This window comes from Balaenoptera ricei, chromosome 13 (assembly GCF_028023285.1).
Source record: "Balaenoptera ricei isolate mBalRic1 chromosome 13, mBalRic1.hap2, whole genome shotgun sequence".
Taxonomy (NCBI): Eukaryota; Metazoa; Chordata; class Mammalia; order Artiodactyla; family Balaenopteridae; genus Balaenoptera; species Balaenoptera ricei.
The window spans coordinates 23,024,931-23,044,994 of NC_082651.1; positions in this window are offsets into that span (position 1 = coordinate 23,024,931).

The following is a 20,064-nucleotide window of genomic DNA, read 5'->3' on the forward strand; positions in this document are numbered from 1 at the left end:
CCAGGCCACAGGCTTCCACCATCAAGCCTCAGTCATGTTCCCAGGAAACAGGGTTCCAGAATCAAACCAATGTCATGTTCCCAGGCCACGGGGTTCCAGTATCAGGCCTCAGTCATGTTCCCAGTGCACAGGTTTCCACCATTAAACCTCAGTCATGTTGCCAGTACACAGGTTTCTGCGATCAAATCAGAGTCAAGTTCCCAGGCCACAGGGTTCCAGAATCAAGCCTCAGTCATATTCCCACGACACATGGTTCCAGAATCGAACCTCAGTCATGTTCCCTGGCCACAGGGTTCCACATTCAAACCTCAGTCATGTTCCCAGGACACAGTTATCCAGAATCAAACCTCAGTCATGTTTCCAGGGAACAGGGTTCCAGAACCAAACCTCAGTCATGTTCCCAGGCCAAAGGGTTTCAGAATCAAACCACAGTCATGTTCCCAGGCCAGAGGGTTCCACAGTCAAACCTCAGTCATGTTCCCTTGCCACACAGTTCCAGAATCCAACCGATGTCATGTTCCCAGGTCACAGGGTTCCAGAATCAATCGTCAGTTATGTTCCCAGGCTACAGGGTTCCAGAATAAAACCACAGTCATGTTCCCAGGCCACAGGGTTCCAGAATCAATCCTCAGTTATGTTCCCAGGCTACAGGTTTCCAGAATAAAACCTCAGTCATATTCGCACTCCAGAGGGTTCCAGAACGAAGCCTCAGTCAGGTTCCCAGGGCACAGTATTCCACAGTCTAAACAGATGTCATGTTCCCAGGCCACAGGTTTCCAGAATCACGCCTCAGTCATGTTCCCAGGCCACAGGTATCCAGAATCAAACCTCAGTCATGTTGCCAGGCCATAGGGTACCACCAACAAACCTCAGTCATACTTCCAGGCCACAGGTTTCCAGAATCAAACCGATTTCATTTTCCCACGCAACAGGGTACCAGAATCCAAACCGATGTCATGTTCCCAGGCCACAGGGTTCCACCATCAAATCTCAGTCCTGTTGCCAGGCCACAGGGTTCCACCATCAAGCCTCACTCATGTTCCCAAGCCTGAGGGTTCCACAGTCAAACCTCAGTCATGTTGCCAGGCCACAGGGTTCAACCATCAAACCTCAGTCCTGTTCCCAGGAAACAGCGTTCCAGTATCAAACCAATGTCATGTTCCCAGTCCACGGGTTTCCAGTATCAGGCCTCAGTCATGTTCCCAGTGCACAGAGTTCCACCTTCAAACCTCAGTCATGTTGCCAGGCCACAGGGTTCAACCATCAAACCTCAGTCCTGTTCCCAGGAAACAGCGTTCCAGTATCAAACCAATGTCATGTTCCCAGTCCACGGGTTTCCAGTATCAGGCCTCAGTCATGTTCCCAGTGCACAGAGTTCCACCTTCAAACCTCAGTCATGTTGCCAGTCCACAGGTTTCTGCGATCAAATCAGAGTCAGGTTCCCAGGCCACAGGGTTCCATAATCAATCCTCAGTCATATTCCCAGGAAACATAGTTCCAGTATGAAACCTCAGTCATGTTCGCAGGACTCAGGATTCCACAATCAAACCTCAGTCATGTTCCCAGGACAAAGGTGTCCAGAATCAAACCTCAGTCATCTTCCCAGGCCACAGGATTCCTCCATCAAACCTCAATAATGTTCCCAGGACACAGGTTTCCAGAATCAAACCAATGTCAAGTTCCCAGGCCACAGGTATCCAGAATCAAACCTCAATCATATTCCCAGGACACATGGTTCCAGAATCAAACCTCAGTCATGTTCCCTGGCCACAGGGTTCAACATTCAAACCTCAGTCATGTTCCCAGGACACAGGTGTCCAGAATCAAACCTCAGTCAACATTCCAGGGAAAAGGGTTCCAGAACCAAACCTCAGTCATGTTCCCAGGCCAAAGCTTTTCAGAATCAAACCACGGTCATGTTCCCAGGCAAGAGGATTCCACAGTCAAACCTCAGTCATATTCCCATGCCACAGGGTTCCAGAATCCAACCGAAGTCATGTTCCCAGGCCACAGGCTTCCAGAACCAAGCCTCAGTCAGGTTCCCAGGGCACAGTATTCCTCAATCTAAACAGATGTCATGTTCCCAGGTTACAGGTTTCCAGAATCACGCCTCAGTCATGTTCCCAGGCCACAAGGATCCAGAATCAAACCTCAGTCATGTTGCCAGGCCATAGGGTACCACCATCAAACCTCAGTCGTATTCCCAGGCCACAGGGTTCCAGAATCAAACCGATTTCATGTTCCCACGCAACAGGGTACCAGAATCCAAACCGATGTCATGTTCCCAGGCCACAGGTTTCCACGATCAAATCTCAGTCCTGTTGCCAGGCCACAGGGTTCAACCATCAAACCTCAGTCCTGTTCCCAGGAAACAGCCTTCCAGTATCAAACCAATGTCATGTTCCCAGTCCACGGGTTTCCAGTATCAGGTCTCAGTCATTTTCCCAGGGCACAGGGTTCCAGAATCAAGCCTCAGTCATGTTGCCAGTCCACAGGTTTCTGCGATCAAACCACATTCAAGTTCCCAGGACACAGGATTCCACAATCAAGCCTCAGTCATGTTGCCAGGCCAAAGGGTACCACCATCAAACCTCAGTCATGTTCCCAGGCAACAGGGTTCCTCCATCGAACCTCAATCATTTTCCCAGGACACAGGTTTCCAGAATCAAACCAATGTCAAGTTCCCAGGCCATGGGTTTCCAGTACCAGGCCTCAGTCATGTTTCCAGGGCACAGGGTTCCAGAACCAAACCTCAGTCATGTTCCGAGGCCAAAGGGTTTCAGAATCAAACCACAGTCATGTTCCCAGGCCAGAGGGTTCCACAGTCAAACCTCAGTCATGTTCCCTTGCCACACGGTTCCAGAATCCAACCGATGTCATGTTCCCAGGCCACAGGGTTCCAGAATCAATCGTCAGTTATGTTCCCAGGCTACAGGGTTCCAGAATAAAACCACAGTCATGTTCCCAGGCCACAGGGTTCCAGAATCAATCCTCAGTTATGTTCCCAGGCTACAGGGTTCCAGAATAAAACCTCAGTCATGTTCGCAGTCCACAGGGTTCCAGAACCAAGCCTCAGTCAGGTTCCCAGGGCATAGTATTCCACAGTCTAAACAAATGTCATGTTCCCAGGCCACACGTTTCCAGAATCACGCCTCAGTCATGTTCCCAGGCCACAGGGATCCAGAATCAAACCTCAGTCATGTTGCCAGGCCATAGGGTACCACCAACAAACCTCAGTCATACTCCCAGGCCACAGGTTTCCAGAATCAAACCGATTTCATGTTCCCACGCAACAGGGTACCAGAATCCAAACCGATGTCATGTTCCCAGGCCACAGGGTTCCACCATCAAATCTCAGTCCTGTTGCCAGGCCACAGGGTTCCACCATCAAGCCTCAGTCATGTTCCCAAGCCTGAGGGTTCCACAGTCAAACCTCAGTCATGTTGCCAGGCCATAGGGTTCAACCATCAAACCTCAGTCCTCTTCCCAGGAAACAGCGTTCCAGTATCAAACCAATGTCATGTTCCCAGTCCACGGGTTTCCAGTATCAGGTCTCAGTCATTTTCCCAGAGCACAGGGTTCCAGAATCAAGCCTCAGTCATGTTGCCAGTCCACAGGTTTCTGCGATCAAACCACATTCAAGTTCCCAGGACACAGGGTTCCACAATCCAGCATCAGTCATGTTGCCAGGCCAAAGAGTACCACCATCAAACCTCAGTCATGTTCCCAGGCCACAGGGTTCCTCCATCAAACCTCAATCATTTTCCCAGGACACAGGTTTCCAGAATCAAACCAATGTCAAGATCCCAGGCCATGGGTTTCCAGTACCAGGCCTCAGTCATGTTTCCAGGGCACAGGGTTCCACAGTGAAACCTCAGTCATGTTGCCAGTCCACAGGTTTCTGCCATCAAACCTCAGTCATGTTCCCAGGCCACAGGGTTCCTCCATCAAACCTCAATCATGTTCCCAGGACACAGGTTTCCAGAATCAAACCAATGTCAAGTTCCCAGGCCATGGGTTTCCAGTACCAGGCCTCAGTCATGTTTCCAGGGCACAGGGTTCCACAAACAAACCTCAGTCATATTGCCAGTCCACAGGTTTCTGCCATCAAACCTCAGTCAAGTTCCCAGGCCACAGATTTCCAGAATCAAACCTCCGTCATATTCCCAGGACACAGGGTTCCACAACCAAACCTCAGTCATGTTCGCCGGCCACAGGGTTCCACAATCAAACCTCAGTCATGTTCCCAGGACAAAGGTGTCCAGAATCAAACCTCAGTCATGTTCCCAGGAAAGAGGGTTCCAGAAACAAACCTCAGTCATGTGGCCAGGCCACAGGTTTCCACCATCAAACCTCAGACATGTTCCCAGGACACAGGGTTCCAGAATCCAAACCGATGTCATGTTCCCAGGCCACAGGGTTCCACAATCCACTGATGTCATGTTCCCAGGCCACAGGGTTCCATAATTAATCCTCAGTTATGTTCCCAGGCTACAGCGTTCCAGAATAAAACCTCAGTCATGTTCCCAGTCCACAGGGTTCCAGAACCAAGCCTCAGTCAGCTTCCCAGGGCACAGTATTGCACAATCTAAACAGATGTCATGTTCTCAGGCCACAGTTTTCCAGAATCAAACCAATGTCAAGTTCCCAGGCCATGGGTTTCCAGTACCAGGCCTCAGTCATGTTTCCAGGGCACAGGGTTCCACAATCAAACCTCAGTCACCTTCGCTGGCCACAGGGTTCCACAATCAAACCTCAGTCATGTTCCCAGGCAACAGGGTTCCAGAATCATGCCTCAGTCATGTTCCCAGGCGACAGGGATCCAGAATGAAACCTCAGTCATGTTGCCAGGCCATAGGTTACCACCAGCAAACCTCAGTCATATTCCCACGCCACAGGTTTCCAGAATCAAACCGATTTCAAGTTCCCAGGCAACAGGGTACCAGAATCCAAACCGATGTCATGGTCCCAGGCCACAGGGTACCACCATCAAACCTCAGTCATGTTCCCAGGCCACAGGGTTCCTCCATCAAACCTCAATCATGTTACCAGGACACAGGTTTCCAGAATCAAACCAATGTCAAGTTCCCAGGCATTGGGTTTCCAGTACCAGGCCTCAGTCATGTTCCCAGGCCAAAGGGTTCCACAATTAAACCTCAGTCATATTCCCAGGCCAGAGGGTTCCACAATCAAACCTCAGTCCTGTTGCCAGGTCACGGTTCCACCATCAAGCCTCAGTCATGTTCCCAGGCCAGAGTGTTCCACAATCAAACCTAAGTCATCTTGCCAGGCCACAGGGTTCCACCATCAAACCTCAGTCCTGTTGCCAGGCCACAGGCTTCCACCATCAAGCCTCAGTCATGTTCCCAGGAAACAGGGTTCCAGAATCAAAGCAATGTCATGTTCCCAGGCCACGGGGTTCCAGTATCAGGCCTCAGTCATGTTCCCAGTGCACAGGTTTCCACCATCAAACCTCAGTCATGTTGCCAGTACACAGGTTTCTGCGATCAAATCAGAGTCAAGTCCCCAGGCCACAGGGTTCCAGAATCAAGCCTCAGTCATATTCCCAGGACACATGGTTCCAGAATCAAACCTCAGTCATGTTCCCTGGCCACAGGGTTCCACATTCAAACCTCAGTCATGTCCCCAGGACACAGTTGTCCAGAATCAAACCTCAGTCATGTTTCCAGGGAAAAGGGTTCCAGAACCATACCTCAGTCATGTTCCCAGGCCAAAGGGTTTCAGAATGAAACCACAGTCATGTTCCCAGGCCAGAGGGTTCCACAGTCAAACCTCAGTCATGTTCCCTTGCCAAACGGTTCCAGAATCCAACCGATGTCATGTTCCCAGGCTACAGGGTTCCAGAATAAAACCACAGTCATGTTCCCAGGCCACAGGGTTCCAGAATCAATCCTCAGTTATGTTCCCAGGCTACAGGGTTCCAGAATAAAACCTCAGTCATGTTCGCAGTCCACAGGGTTCCAGAACCAAGCCTCAGTCAGGTTCCCAGGGCACAGTATTCCACAGTCTAAACAGATGTCATGTTCCCAGGCCACAGATTTCCAGAATCACGGCTCAGTCATGTTCCCAGGCAACAGGGATCCAGAATCAAACCTCACTCATGTTGCCAGGCCATAGGGTACCACCATCAAACCTCAGTCATACTCCCAGGCCACAGGTTTCCAGAATCAAACCGATTTCATGTTCCCAGGCAACAGGGTACCAGAATCCAAACCGATGTCATGTTCCCAGGCCACAGGGTTCCACCATCAAATCTCAGTCCTCTTGCCAGGCCACAGGGTTCAACCATCAAAACTCAGTCCTGTTCCCAGGAAACAGGGTTCCAGTATCAAACCAATGTCATGTTCCCAGTCCACGGGTTTCCAGTATCAGGTCTCAGTCATTTTCCCAGGGCACAGGGTTCCACAATCAAGCCTCAGTCATGTTGCCAGTCCACAGGTTTCTGCGATCAAACCACATTCAAGTTCCCAGGACACAGGGTTCCACAATCAAGCCTCAGTCATGTTGCCAGGCCAAACGGTACCACCAACAAACCTCAGTCATGTTCCCAGGCCACAGGGTTCCTCCATCAAACCTCAATCATTTTCCCAGGACACAGGTTTCCAGAATCAAACCAATGTCAAGTTCCCAGGCCATGGGTTTCCAGTACCAGGCCTCAGTCATGTTTCCAGGGCACAGGGTTCCACAATCAAACCTCAGTCACCTTCGCTGGCCACAGGGTTCCACAATCAAACCTCAGTCATGTTCCCAGGCAACAGGGTTCCAGAATCATGCCTCAGTCATGTTCCCAGGCGACAGGGATCCAGAATGAAACCTCAGTCATGTTGCCAGGCCATAGGTTACCACCAGCAAACCTCAGTCATATTCCCACGCCACAGGTTTCCAGAATCAAACCGATTTCAAGTTCCCAGGCAACAGGGTACCAGAATCCAAACCGATGTCATGGTCCCAGGCCACAGGGTACCACCATCAAACCTCAGTCATGTTCCCAGGCCACAGGGTTCCTCCATCAAACCTCAATCATGTTACCAGGACACAGGTTTCCAGAATCAAACCAATGTCAAGTTCCCAGGCATTGGGTTTCCAGTACCAGGCCTCAGTCATGTTCCCAGGCCAAAGGGTTCCACAATTAAACCTCAGTCATATTCCCAGGCCAGAGGGTTCCACAATCAAACCTCAGTCCTGTTGCCAGGTCACGGTTCCACCATCAAGCCTCAGTCATGTTCCCAGGCCAGAGTGTTCCACAATCAAACCTAAGTCATCTTGCCAGGCCACAGGGTTCCACCATCAAACCTCAGTCCTGTTGCCAGGCCACAGGCTTCCACCATCAAGCCTCAGTCATGTTCCCAGGAAACAGGGTTCCAGAATCAAAGCAATGTCATGTTCCCAGGCCACGGGGTTCCAGTATCAGGCCTCAGTCATGTTCCCAGTGCACAGGTTTCCACCATCAAACCTCAGTCATGTTGCCAGTACACAGGTTTCTGCGATCAAATCAGAGTCAAGTTCCCAGGCCACAGGGTTCCAGAAACAAGCCTCAGTCATATTCCCAGGACACATGGTTCCAGAATCAAACCTCAGTCATGTTCCCTGGCCACAGGGTACCAGAATCCAAACCGATGTCATGTTTCCAGGGCACAGGGTTCCACCATCAAATCTCAGTCCTCTTGCCAGGCCACAGGGTTCAACCATCAAAACTCAGTCCTGTTCCCAGGAAACAGGGTTCCAGTATCAAACCAATGTCATGTTCCCAGTCCACGGGTTTCCAGTATCAGGTCTCAGTCATTTTCCCAGGGCACAGGGTTCCAGAATCAAGCCTCAGTCATGTTGCCAGTCCACAGGTTTCTGCGATCAAACCACATTCAAGTTCCCAGGACACAGGGTTCCACAATCAAGCCTCAGTCATGTTGCCAGGCCAAACGGTACCACCAACAAACCTCAGTCATGTTCCCAGGCCACAGGGTTCCTCCATCAAACCTCAATCATTTTCCCAGGACACAGGTTTCCAGAATCAAACCAATGTCAAGTTCCCAGGCCATGGGTTTCCAGTACCAGGCCTCAGTCATGTTTCCAGGGCACAGGGTTCCACAATCAAACCTCAGTCACCTTCGCTGGCCACAGGGTTCCACAATCAAACCTCAGTCATGTTCCCAGGCAACAGGGTTCCAGAATCATGCCTCAGTCATGTTCCCAGGCGACAGGGATCCAGAATGAAACCTCAGTCATGTTGCCAGGCCATAGGTTACCACCAGCAAACCTCAGTCATATTCCCACGCCACAGGTTTCCAGAATCAAACCGATTTCAAGTTCCCAGGCAACAGGGTACCAGAATCCAAACCGATGTCATGGTCCCAGGCCACAGGGTACCACCATCAAACCTCAGTCATGTTCCCAGGCCACAGGGTTCCTCCATCAAACCTCAATCATGTTACCAGGACACAGGTTTCCAGAATCAAACCAATGTCAAGTTCCCAGGCATTGGGTTTCCAGTACCAGGCCTCAGTCATGTTCCCAGGCCAAAGGGTTCCACAATTAAACCTCAGTCATATTCCCAGGCCAGAGGGTTCCACAATCAAACCTCAGTCCTGTTGCCAGGTCACGGTTCCACCATCAAGCCTCAGTCATGTTCCCAGGCCAGAGTGTTCCACAATCAAACCTAAGTCATCTTGCCAGGCCACAGGGTTCCACCATCAAACCTCAGTCCTGTTGCCAGGCCACAGGCTTCCACCATCAAGCCTCAGTCATGTTCCCAGGAAACAGGGTTCCAGAATCAAAGCAATGTCATGTTCCCAGGCCACGGGGTTCCAGTATCAGGCCTCAGTCATGTTCCCAGTGCACAGGTTTCCACCATCAAACCTCAGTCATGTTGCCAGTACACAGGTTTCTGCGATCAAATCAGAGTCAAGTCCCCAGGCCACAGGGTTCCAGAATCAAGCCTCAGTCATATTCCCAGGACACATGGTTCCAGAATCAAACCTCAGTCATGTTCCCTGGCCACAGGGTTCCACATTCAAACCTCAGTCATGTCCCCAGGACACAGTTGTCCAGAATCAAACCTCAGTCATGTTTCCAGGGAAAAGGGTTCCAGAACCATACCTCAGTCATGTTCCCAGGCCAAAGGGTTTCAGAATGAAACCACAGTCATGTTCCCAGGCCAGAGGGTTCCACAGTCAAACCTCAGTCATGTTCCCTTGCCAAACGGTTCCAGAATCCAACCGATGTCATGTTCCCAGGCTACAGGGTTCCAGAATAAAACCACAGTCATGTTCCCAGGCCACAGGGTTCCAGAATCAATCCTCAGTTATGTTCCCAGGCTACAGGGTTCCAGAATAAAACCTCAGTCATGTTCGCAGTCCACAGGGTTCCAGAACCAAGCCTCAGTCAGGTTCCCAGGGCACAGTATTCCACAGTCTAAACAGATGTCATGTTCCCAGGCCACAGATTTCCAGAATCACGGCTCAGTCATGTTCCCAGGCAACAGGGATCCAGAATCAAACCTCACTCATGTTGCCAGGCCATAGGGTACCACCATCAAACCTCAGTCATACTCCCAGGCCACAGGTTTCCAGAATCAAACCGATTTCATGTTCCCAGGCAACAGGGTACCAGAATCCAAACCGATGTCATGTTCCCAGGCCACAGGGTTCCACCATCAAATCTCAGTCCTCTTGCCAGGCCACAGGGTTCAACCATCAAAACTCAGTCCTGTTCCCAGGAAACAGGGTTCCAGTATCAAACCAATGTCATGTTCCCAGTCCACGGGTTTCCAGTATCAGGTCTCAGTCATTTTCCCAGGGCACAGGGTTCCACAATCAAGCCTCAGTCATGTTGCCAGTCCACAGGTTTCTGCGATCAAACCACATTCAAGTTCCCAGGACACAGGGTTCCACAATCAAGCCTCAGTCATGTTGCCAGGCCAAACGGTACCACCAACAAACCTCAGTCATGTTCCCAGGCCACAGGGTTCCTCCATCAAACCTCAATCATTTTCCCAGGACACAGGTTTCCAGAATCAAACCAATGTCAAGTTCCCAGGCCATGGGTTTCCAGTACCAGGCCTCAGTCATGTTTCCAGGGCACAGGGTTCCACAATCAAACCTCAGTCACCTTCGCTGGCCACAGGGTTCCACAATCAAACCTCAGTCATGTTCCCAGGCAACAGGGTTCCAGAATCATGCCTCAGTCATGTTCCCAGGCGACAGGGATCCAGAATGAAACCTCAGTCATGTTGCCAGGCCATAGGTTACCACCAGCAAACCTCAGTCATATTCCCACGCCACAGGTTTCCAGAATCAAACCGATTTCAAGTTCCCAGGCAACAGGGTACCAGAATCCAAACCGATGTCATGGTCCCAGGCCACAGGGTACCACCATCAAACCTCAGTCATGTTCCCAGGCCACAGGGTTCCTCCATCAAACCTCAATCATGTTACCAGGACACAGGTTTCCAGAATCAAACCAATGTCAAGTTCCCAGGCATTGGGTTTCCAGTACCAGGCCTCAGTCATGTTCCCAGGCCAAAGGGTTCCACAATTAAACCTCAGTCATATTCCCAGGCCAGAGGGTTCCACAATCAAACCTCAGTCCTGTTGCCAGGTCACGGTTCCACCATCAAGCCTCAGTCATGTTCCCAGGCCAGAGTGTTCCACAATCAAACCTAAGTCATCTTGCCAGGCCACAGGGTTCCACCATCAAACCTCAGTCCTGTTGCCAGGCCACAGGCTTCCACCATCAAGCCTCAGTCATGTTCCCAGGAAACAGGGTTCCAGAATCAAAGCAATGTCATGTTCCCAGGACACGGGGTTCCAGTATCAAGCCTCAGTCATGTTCCCAGTGCACAGGTTTCCACCATCAAACCTCAGTCATGTTGCCAGTACACAGGTTTCTGCGATCAAATCAGAGTCAAGTTCCCAGGCCACAGGGTTCCAGAAACAAGCCTCAGTCATATTCCCAGGACACATGGTTCCAGAATCAAACCTCAGTCATGTTCCCTGGCCACAGGGTTCCACATTCAAACCTCAGTCATGTTCCCAGGGAACAGGGTTCCAGAACCAAACCTCAGTCATGTTCCCAGGCCAAAGGGTTTCAGAATCAAACCACAGTCATGTTCCCAGGCCAGAGGGTTCCACAGTCAAACCTCAGTCATGTTCCCTTGCCACACGGTTCCAGAATCCAACCGATGTCATGTTCCCAGGCCACAGGGTTCCAGAATCAATCGTCAGTTATGTTCCCAGGCTACAGGGTTCAAGAATAAAACCACAGTCATGTTCCCAGGCCACAGATTTCCAGAATCAAACCTCAGTTATATTCCCAGGACACAGGGTTCCACAAACAAACCTCAGTCATGTTCGCCGGCCACAGGGTTCCACAATCAAACCTCAGTCATGTTCCCAGGACAAAGGTGTCCAGAATCAAACCAATGTCATGTTCCCAGGCCACGGGGTTCCAGTATCAGGCCTCAGTCATGTTTCCAGTGCTCAGGTTTCCACCATCAAACCTCAGTCATGTTGCCAGTACAGAGGTTTCTGCCATCAAATCAGAGTCAAATGCCGAGGCCACAGGGTTCCAGAATCAAGCCTCAGTCATATTCCCAGGACACATGGTTCCAGAGTCAAACCTCAGTCATGTTCGCAGGCCACAGGATTCCACAATCAAACCTCAGTTATGTTCCCAGGACAAAGGTGTCCAGAATCAAACCTCAGTCATGTTCCCAGGGAACAGGGTTTCAGAAACAAACCTCAGTCATGTTGCCAGGCCACAGGTTTCCACCATCAAACCTCAGACATGTTCCCAGGCCACAGGGTTCCAGAATCAAACCGATTTCATGTTCCCAGGCAACAGGGTAACAGAATCCAAACCCATGTCATGTTCCCAGGCCACAGGAATCCACAATCTAACATCTGTCATTTTCCCAAGTCAATGGTTTCCAGAATCAAACCTCAGTCATATTCCCAGGCCACATAGTTCCAGAATCAAACCTCAGTCATGTTCCCTTGACACAGGTTCCAAAAATAAAACCCCAGTCATGTTCCCAGGCCACAGGGTTCCACAATTAAACCTCAGTCATATTCCCAGGCCAGAGGGTTCCACAATCAAACCTCAGTCCTGTTGCCAGGTCACGGTTCCACCATCAAGCCTCAGTCATGTTCCCAGGCCAGAGTGTTCCACAATCAAACCTAAGTCATCTTGCCAGGCCACAGGGTTCCACCATCAAACCTCAGTCCTGTTGCCAGGCCACAGGCTTCCACCATCAAGCCTCAGTCATGTTCCCAGGAAACAGGGTTCCAGAATCAAAGCAATGTCATGTTCCCAGGCCACGGGGTTCCAGTATCAGGCCTCAGTCATGTTCCCAGTGCACAGGTTTCCACCATCAAACCTCAGTCATGTTGCCAGTACACAGGTTTCTGCGATCAAATCAGAGTCAAGTCCCCAGGCCACAGGGTTCCAGAATCAAGCCTCAGTCATATTCCCAGAACACATGGTTCCAGAATCAAACCTCAGTCATGTTCCCTGGCCACAGGGTTCCACATTCAAACCTCAGTCATGTCCCCAGGACACAGTTGTCCAGAATCAAACCTCAGTCATGTTTCCAGGGAACAGGGTTCCAGAACCATACCTCAGTCATGTTCCCAGGCCAAAGGGTTTCAGAATGAAACCACAGTCATGTTCCCAGGCCAGAGGGTTCCACAGTCAAACCTCAGTCATGTTCCCTTGCCAAACGGTTCCAGAATCCAACCGATGTCATGTTCCCAGGCCACAGGGTTCCAGAATCAATCGTCAGTTATGTTCCCAGGCTACAGGGTTCCAGAATAAAACCACAGTCATGTTCCCAGGCCACAGGGTTCCAGAATCAATCCTCAGTTATGTTCCCAGGCTACAGGGTTCCAGAATAAAACCTCAGTCATGTTCGCAGTCCACAGGGTTCCAGAACCAAGCCTCAGTCAGGTTCCCAGGGCACAGTATTCCACAGTCTAAACAGATGTCATGTTCCCAGGCCACAGATTTCCAGAATCACGGCTCAGTCATGTTCCCAGGCAACAGGGATCCAGAATCAAACCTCACTCATGTTGCCAGGCCATAGGGTACCACCATCAAACCTCAGTCATACTCCCAGGCCACAGGTTTCCAGAATCAAACCGATTTCATGTTCCCAGGCAACAGGGTACCAGAATCCAAACCGATGTCATGTTTCCAGGGCACAGGGTTCCACCATCAAATCTCAGTCCTCTTGCCAGGCCACAGGGTTCAACCATCAAAACTCAGTCCTGTTCCCAGGAAACAGGGTTCCAGTATCAAACCAATGTCATGTTCCCAGTCCACGGGTTTCCAGTATCAGGTCTCAGTCATTTTCCCAGGGCACAGGGTTCCAGAATCAAGCCTCAGTCATGTTGCCAGTCCACAGGTTTCTGCGATCAAACCACATTCAAGTTCCCAGGACACAGGGTTCCACAATCAAGCCTCAGTCATGTTGCCAGGCCAAACGGTACCACCAACAAACCTCAGTCATGTTCCCAGGCCACAGGGTTCCTCCATCAAACCTCAATCATTTTCCCAGGACACAGGTTTCCAGAATCAAACCAATGTCAAGTTCCCAGGCCATGGGTTTCCAGTACCAGGCCTCAGTCATGTTTCCAGGGCACAGGGTTCCACAATCAAACCTCAGTCACCTTCGCTGGCCACAGGGTTCCACAATCAAACCTCAGTCATGTTCCCAGGCAACAGGGTTCCAGAATCATGCCTCAGTCATGTTCCCAGGCGACAGGGATCCAGAATGAAACCTCAGTCATGTTGCCAGGCCATAGGTTACCACCAGCAAACCTCAGTCATATTCCCACGCCACAGGGTTCCAGAATCAAACCGATTTCAAGTTCCCAGGCAACAGGGTACCAGAATCCAAACCGATGTCATGGTCCCAGGCCACAGGGTACCACCATCAAACCTCAGTCATGTTCCCAGGCCACAGGGTTCCTCCATCAAACCTCAATCATGTTACCAGGACACAGGTTTCCAGAATCAAACCAATGTCAAGTTCCCAGGCATTGGGTTTCCAGTACCAGGCCTCAGTCATGTTCCCAGGCCAAAGGGTTCCACAATTAAACCTCAGTCATATTCCCAGGCCAGAGGGTTCCACAATCAAACCTCAGTCCTGTTGCCAGGTCACGGTTCCACCATCAAGCCTCAGTCATGTTCCCAGGCCAGAGTGTTCCACAATCAAACCTAAGTCATCTTGCCAGGCCACAGGGTTCCACCATCAAACCTCAGTCCTGTTGCCAGGCCACAGGCTTCCACCATCAAGCCTCAGTCATGTTCCCAGGAAACAGGGTTCCAGAATCAAACCAATGTCATGTTCCCAGGACACGGGGTTCCAGTATCAAGCCTCAGTCATGTTCCCAGTGCACAGGTTTCCACCATCAAACCTCAGTCATGTTGCCAGTACACAGGTTTCTGCGATCAAATCAGAGTCAAGTTCCCAGGCCACAGGGTTCCAGAAACAAGCCTCAGTCATATTCCCAGGACACATGGTTCCAGAATCAAACCTCAGTCATGTTCCCTGGCCACAGGGTTCCACATTCAAACCTCAGTCATGTTCCCAGGGAACAGGGTTCCAGAACCAAACCTCAGTCATGTTCCCAGGCCAAAGGGTTTCAGAATCAAACCACAGTCATGTTCCCAGGCCAGAGGGTTCCACAGTCAAACCTCAGTCATGTTCCCTTGCCACACGGTTCCAGAATCCAACCGATGTCATGTTCCCAGGCCACAGGGTTCCAGAATCAATCGTCAGTTATGTTCCCAGGCTACAGGGTTCAAGAATAAAACCACAGTCATGTTCCCAGGCCACAGATTTCCAGAATCAAACCTCAGTCATATTCCCAGGACACAGGGTTCCACAAACAAACCTCAGTCATGTTCGCCGGCCACAGGGTTCCACAATCAAACCTCAGTCATGTTCCCAGGACAAAGGTGTCCAGAATCAAACCAATGTCATGTTCCCAGGCCACGGGGTTCCAGTATCAGGCCTCAGTCATGTTTCCAGTGCTCAGGTTTCCACCATCAAACCTCAGTCATGTTGCCAGTACAGAGGTTTCTGCCATCAAATCAGAGTCAAATGCCGAGGCCACAGGGTTCCAGAATCAAGCCTCAGTCATATTCCCAGGACACATGGTTCCAGAGTCAAACCTCAGTCATGTTCGCAGGCCACAGGATTCCACAATCAAACCTCAGTTATGTTCCCAGGACAAAGGTGTCCAGAATCAAACCTCAGTCATGTTCCCAGGGAACAGGGTTTCAGAAACAAACCTCAGTCATGTTGCCAGGCCACAGGTTTCCACCATCAAACCTCAGACATGTTCCCAGGCCACAGGGTTCCAGAATCAAACCGATTTCATGTTCCCAGGCAACAGGGTAACAGAATCCAAACCCATGTCATGTTCCCAGGCCACAGGAATCCACAATCTAACATCTGTCATTTTCCCAAGTCAATGGTTTCCAGAATCAAACCTCAGTCATATTCCCAGGCCACATAGTTCCAGAATCAAACCTCAGTCATGTTCCCTTGACACAGGTTCCAAAAATAAAACCCCAGTCATGTTCCCAGGCCACAGGGTTCCACAATTAAACATCAGTCATATTCCCAGGCCAGAGGGTTCCACAATCAAACCTCAGTCCTGTTGCCAGGTCACGGTTCCACCATCAAGCCTCAGTCATGTTCCCAGGCCAGAGTGTTCCACAATCAAACCTAAGTCATCTTGCCAGGCCACAGGGTTCCACCATCAAACCTCAGTCCTGTTGCCAGGCCACAGGCTTCCACCATCAAGCCTCAGTCATGTTCCCAGGAAACAGGGTTCCAGAATCAAAGCAATGTCATGTTCCCAGGCCACGGGGTTCCAGTATCAGGCCTCAGTCATGTTCCCAGTGCACAGGTTTCCACCATCAAACCTCAGTCATGTTGCCAGTACACAGGTTTCTGCGATCAAATCAGAGTCAAGTCCCCAGGCCACAGGGTTCCAGAATCAAGCCTCAGTCATATTCCCAGAACACATGGTTCCAGAATCAAACCTCAGTCATGTTCCCTGGCCACAGGGTTCCACATTCAAACCTCAGTCATGTCCCCAGGACACAGTTGTCCAGAATCAAACCTCAGTCATGTTTCCAGGGAACAGGGTTCCAGAACCATACCTCAGTCATGTTCCCAGGCCAAAGGGTTTCAGAATGAAACCACAGTCATGTTCCCAGGCCAGAGGGTTCCACAGTCAAACCTCAGTCATGTTCCCTTGCCAAACGGTTCCAGAATCCAACCGATGTCATGTTCCCAGGCCACAGGGTTCCAGAATCAATCGTCAGTTATGTTCCCAGGCTACAGGGTTCCAGAATAAAACCACAGTCATGTTCCCAGGCCACAGGGTTCCAGAATCAATCCTCAGTTATGTTCCCAGGCTACAGGGTTCCAGAATAAAACCTCAGTCATGTTCGCAGTCCACAGGGTTCCAGAACCAAGCCTCAGTCAGGTTCCCAGGGCACAGTATTCCACAGTCTAAACAGATGTCATGTTCCCAGGCCACAGATTTCCAGAATCACGGCTCAGTCATGTTCCCAGGCAACAGGGATCCAGAATCAAACCTCACTCATGTTGCCAGGCCATAGGGTACCACCATCAAACCTCAGTCATACTCCCAGGCCACAGGTTTCCAGAATCAAACCGATTTCATGTTCCCAGGCAACAGGGTACCAGAATCCAAACCGATGTCATGTTCCCAGGCCACAGGGTTCCACCATCAAATCTCAGTCCTCTTGCCAGGCCACAGGGTTCAACCATCAAAACTCAGTCCTGTTCCCAGGAAACAGGGTTCCAGTATCAAACCAATGTCATGTTCCCAGTCCACGGGTTTCCAGTATCAGGTCTCAGTCATTTTCCCAGGGCACAGGGTTCCACAATCAAGCCTCAGTCATGTTGCCAGTCCACAGGTTTCTGCGATCAAACCACATTCAAGTTCCCAGGACACAGGGTTCCACAATCAAGCCTCAGTCATGTTGCCAGGCCAAACGGTACCACCAACAAACCTCAGTCATGTTCCCAGGCCACAGGGTTCCTCCATCAAACCTCAATCATTTTCCCAGGACACAGGTTTCCAGAATCAAACCAATGTCAAGTTCCCAGGCCATGGGTTTCCAGTACCAGGCCTCAGTCATGTTTCCAGGGCACAGGGTTCCACAATCAAACCTCAGTCACCTTCGCTGGCCACAGGGTTCCACAATCAAACCTCAGTCATGTTCCCAGGCAACAGGGTTCCAGAATCATGCCTCAGTCATGTTCCCAGGCGACAGGGATCCAGAATGAAACCTCAGTCATGTTGCCAGGCCATAGGTTACCACCAGCAAACCTCAGTCATATTCCCACGCCACAGGTTTCCAGAATCAAACCGATTTCAAGTTCCCAGGCAACAGGGTACCAGAATCCAAACCGATGTCATGGTCCCAGGCCACAGGGTACCACCATCAAACCTCAGTCATGTTCCCAGGCCACAGGGTTCCTCCATCAAACCTCAATCATGTTACCAGGACACAGGTTTCCAGAATCAAACCAATGTCAAGTTCCCAGGCATTGGGTTTCCAGTACCAGGCCTCAGTCATGTTCCCAGGCCAAAGGGTTCCACAATTAAACCTCAGTCATATTCCCAGGCCAGAGGGTTCCACAATCAAACCTCAGTCCTGTTGCCAGGTCACGGTTCCACCATCAAGCCTCAGTCATGTTCCCAGGCCAGAGTGTTCCACAATCAAACCTAAGTCATCTTGCCAGGCCACAGGGTTCCACCATCAAACCTCAGTCCTGTTGCCAGGCCACAGGCTTCCACCATCAAGCCTCAGTCATGTTCCCAGGAAACAGGGTTCCAGAATCAAAGCAATGTCATGTTCCCAGGACACGGGGTTCCAGTATCAAGCCTCAGTCATGTTCCCAGTGCACAGGTTTCCACCATCAAACCTCAGTCATGTTGCCAGTACACAGGTTTCTGCGATCAAATCAGAGTCAAGTTCCCAGGCCACAGGGTTCCAGAAACAAGCCTCAGTCATATTCCCAGGACACATGGTTCCAGAATCAAACCTCAGTCATGTTCCCTGGCCACAGGGTTCCACATTCAAACCTCAGTCATGTTCCCAGGGAACAGGGTTCCAGAACCAAACCTCAGTCATGTTCCCAGGCCAAAGGGTTTCAGAATCAAACCACAGTCATGTTCCCAGGCCAGAGGGTTCCACAGTCAAACCTCAGTCATGTTCCCTTGCCACACGGTTCCAGAATCCAACCGATGTCATGTTCCCAGGCCACAGGGTTCCAGAATCAATCGTCAGTTATGTTCCCAGGCTACAGGGTTCAAGAATAAAACCACAGTCATGTTCCCAGGCCACAGATTTCCAGAATCAAACCTCAGTTATATTCCCAGGACACAGGGTTCCACAAACAAACCTCAGTCATGTTCGCCGGCCACAGGGTTCCACAATCAAACCTCAGTCATGTTCCCAGGACAAAGGTGTCCAGAATCAAACCAATGTCATGTTCCCAGGCCACGGGGTTCCAGTATCAGGCCTCAGTCATGTTTCCAGTGCTCAGGTTTCCACCATCAAACCTCAGTCATGTTGCCAGTACAGAGGTTTCTGCCATCAAATCAGAGTCAAATGCCGAGGCCACAGGGTTCCAGAATCAAGCCTCAGTCATATTCCCAGGACACATGGTTCCAGAGTCAAACCTCAGTCATGTTCGCAGGCCACAGGATTCCACAATCAAACCTCAGTTATGTTCCCAGGACAAAGGTGTCCAGAATCAAACCTCAGTCATGTTCCCAGGGAACAGGGTTTCAGAAACAAACCTCAGTCATGTTGCCAGGCCACAGGTTTCCACCGTCAAACCTCAGACATGTTCCCAGGCCACAGGGTTCCAGAATCAAACCGATTTCATGTTCCCAGGCAACAGGGTAACAGAATCCAAACCCATGTCATGTTCCCAGGCCACAGGAATCCACAATCTAACATCTGTCATTTTCCCAAGTCAATGGTTTCCAGAATCAAACCTCAGTCATATTCCCAGGCCACATAGTTCCAGAATCAAACCTCAGTCATGTTCCCTTGACACAGGTTCCAAAAATAAAACCCCAGTCATGTTCCCAGGCCACAGGGTTCCACAATTAAACCTCAGTCATATTCCCAGGCCAGAGGGTTCCACAATCAAACCTCAGTCCTGTTGCCAGGTCACGGTTCCACCATCAAGCCTCAGTCATGTTCCCAGGCCAGAGTGTTCCACAATCAAACCTAAGTCATCTTGCCAGGCCACAGGGTTCCACCATCAAACCTCAGTCCTGTTGCCAGGCCACAGGCTTCCACCATCAAGCCTCAGTCATGTTCCCAGGAAACAGGGTTCCAGAATCAAAGCAATGTCATGTTCCCAGGCCACGGGGTTCCAGTATCAGGCCTCAGTCATGTTCCCAGTGCACAGGTTTCCACCATCAAACCTCAGTCATGTTGCCAGTACACAGGTTTCTGCGATCAAATCAGAGTCAAGTCCCCAGGCCACAGGGTTCCAGAATCAAGCCTCAGTCATATTCCCAGGACACATGGTTCCAGAATCAAACCTCAGTCATGTTCCCTGGCCACAGGGTTCCACATTCAAACCTCAGTCATGTCCCCAGGACACAGTTGTCCAGAATCAAACCTCAGTCATGTTTCCAGGGAACAGGGTTCCAGAACCATACCTCAGTCATGTTCCCAGGCCAAAGGGTTTCAGAATGAAACCACAGTCATGTTCCCAGGCCAGAGGGTTCCACAGTCAAACCTCAGTCATGTTCCCTTGCCAAACGGTTCCAGAATCCAACCGATGTCATGTTCCCAGGCCACAGGGTTCCAGAATCAATCGTCAGTTATGTTCCCAGGCTACAGGGTTCCAGAATAAAACCACAGTCATGTTCCCAGGCCACAGGGTTCCAGAATCAATCCTCAGTTATGTTCCCAGGCTACAGGGTTCCAGAATAAAACCTCAGTCATGTTCGCAGTCCACAGGGTTCC